Source organism: Cavia porcellus, unplaced genomic scaffold (genome assembly GCF_034190915.1).
Source record: "Cavia porcellus strain 051 isolate PalLab524CR breed Dunkin Hartley unplaced genomic scaffold, mCavPor4.1 scaffold_7, whole genome shotgun sequence".
NCBI classification, from domain to species: Eukaryota; Metazoa; Chordata; class Mammalia; order Rodentia; family Caviidae; genus Cavia; species Cavia porcellus.
In genome coordinates this window covers 22,281,580-22,284,573 of record NW_026947490.1, presented here as the reverse complement: position 1 = coordinate 22,284,573, position 2,994 = coordinate 22,281,580, and positions in this window count along the sequence as shown.

The following is a 2,994-nucleotide window of genomic DNA, read 5'->3' as shown; positions in this document are numbered from 1 at the left end:
CTCTAAGCTGCCTCCACATCTATTTCTAGCCGCCAGATACAGACTTGTAATTCGCCTAAGCAAGAGTCATCCAGTGGTCTCTTCTCTTGAGTTTCAAGAGTTAAGATTAATTTGTTGTTCTGGGAAGATTGGACATCTCTGTCTCCAAGGGTGCTCTGGAACAGGAGATGGAGAGAAGGTAACCTGGTAGCCAGAACTCCTTTGATGCACCACAGTGAGGAATAAGGCCAGGACTACATTTCCCCTGATGCTCTGGGGTACAGTTCCTAGGATACTTTAGGACCTACAGAGAAGCCAGGACTCCCAACTCAGTGGCATCTGGAAAACAGTAATGAAGAATTTGCTTGTCATGGCTCATTGAGGCATCCCATGGAAACCAAGTTATATTACCCATGAGGATTTATGACTAATGAAGAAAAACCATCAGAGAAAGTGAGGGACAGGGTTTTTTTTACCTTCCTCCAATCACATGTCATCATTTGTGATTCTTGACCCTGAATGACTCTCTGACTGCTTTGACCAACAGGCTACCTGTTGGTAAGCTGGGCCATGTGCTGGAGCTAGACTTAGGAGACTGAGGCAGGAGGATCACGAGTTCAAGCCCAGTCTAGGCAATTTAGTAAGACCTTGTCTCAAAAAGGACAAAAGGGCCCGTGATGTAGTTCAGTGCAAAGGCCCTGGGTTCGGTACCCCAGTGCATGCACACACACTCATACATACACAGGGCGGGGGGGGGGGAGGACCAGAAAATCCAGCCATGTAAATGCCTGAGGGCTTCTGTAATAAACTACCACACAGTTAGCAATTAGATGGGTTCACTCTCTCACAGCCCTGGATGCTGGGAGTCCAAAGCCAAGGTACTGGCAAGGCTGTGCTCCTTCTAAAGCCTTTGGGGAAGATGCTTTCCTGTCTCTTCCTGATGTCTAACAGTTGCTGGTGATTCTTGGCATTCCTCAGCCCTTGGCTTTAGCAGTCCATCTCCACCTATGTCTTGGAGTATGACTGTGTGTCTCTAATCACTATAAGAATGGTTCAGCATAATGAATCCAATATGTATTAATTTAATCATCACCATAGTCACATTTGCAAAGAGTCTATTTTCAAATAAAATTGCATGCTTACATCCCAGGAGTTAGGACGTGAACATATTTTTGGAGGGGAGCTGAACACCCACACCACTATGCCATAGCCAGGACCAAGGCCTCAAGTAGATGCTCCCAGATGGGCTGTCTGAGCCAGCTCCTCTGGGTACCAGTCCACTGCGAGGCAGAATCATGGTGGCCCTGTCCAAACTCCTGACCCACAAAATCACAAAATACAAAGGCTGTGGTTTTATACTCCTAAATTTTGAGGTGTTCTGTTATGCAGCAATAGTTAACTGGAATAGTCATGTTTGGGTTTGTTTTTTGCTAACTCCTATTTCCATGGCTAGGGAAGGCAAAACTTTTGCTTTAATCATTACTGTATTCTTAGTATCTGGAATATACCTGACACAGGGCTAATGAGTAGGAAAGAGGGGAGGGAGGGAAGGAAAGAAAGAAATACTGCATCTTTGATGGTACCTTCCAGCAAAAAGTGAGCCAGGACTGTATTTTCCAAAACGCCCTCCTACAGCAGAAAGAAGCTAAGATGACATTTCTAAGATGCTCTATATTTAAATTTAAGATGATTTCACCCTTCTTCTGATGTCGGATAAAAGATATTGAGGCTAGGGATGACACCCCCTTCCCCCCAGTGACCGTCTTACAGTGGGGATCAGAGGACAAAAGTACCTGTCCTGTGGGTCCCTCCAGCAGATATCTAGGCTAGGGACAAATTTCTCATAATGCCCTGTATCTGTGATCAAACCTTTACTGTTAGTGGCTCCTGAATTTTTATTCAAAGATCTTTGGTTGCAAGAAATAAAATCTGTTTATGCTGACTTAAGCAAAACTGATGCTATTGGAAATTTAACATCCAAGCAAGACCTAGGTCTCCGGGCTGCACCACGGACAGAAGCGAAGCTGAAAGACTGTGAAATCAAAACTGTCTCCCTCTTTCAGAGTCAATCTCATTTCTCTTCTCTTTCTTCTTCTCCCTCTCCACTTCTAATTCCTGTCTACCCTTATCTCTATCCCTATCCCTAGCCATCTCTCCCGTCCAATTGCCTGCTGGGCTTCTGTGATAGTCTGGATCCTGATTGCCCCCAGAAGGTTCACGTGCTCGGAGGTTGGGTTTTGGAAGGTGATGGCATGATGGGAAGCAATGTACTCATCAATGGATTAACGCACTGATGAATCCATAGAGACATGTGCTGTTAGGAGACGCGGCCGGATCAGAGCAGGCAGGTTGCTGGGGTTGTGACCTGGAAGTCTGTCTCCCTCCCTGGCTTCTCCCTTCTCTCTCTGCTTCCCGGCCACCATGATTTGGGCTGCTCTTCTCAGCCAGGCCCCTGTGGCCTGCCCTTCCTGCCTGGGAGCCAGCTGGCTATGGAATAAATCTAAAAACTGTGAGCCCAAACCAACCTCTCCTCCTTGAAGTTTTAGGTGTTGCATATTTTATCTCAGCTTCCATTTTACTTACCTGTCTCTTCATAGACTGCTTTCTTCTCCGTCATGCACTATAGACAAGTACATCTCCTGGTGTGCAGCCCACTGTGCCAGAGCTGGGAAAACAACCTGCACCAAGGGTCAGAACCAACTGCTAGAGAACGTTTGTCATTAGATTGTTTTTCTTCCAGTACTGGAGATCGAATCCAGGGTCTTCAGACTGAGCGACACCTCCAGGCATATTTGTGTTTCATTTTGAGGCAGAGTCTCACTAAGTCACCAAGTTGTCCAGGTTGGGCTCAAATTTGTAACCCTCCTGTCTCAGCCTCCCAGATTCCTGGGGTTACAGGCACGTGCCATTACAACTGGCTGCATGCCTACTGTAGTCAGCATAACCCTACCTCTGGTCATAGATATGGGGAGATACAGTGGAACGTTGGCCAGGAGCTTTTAGATGGTTTGCTTT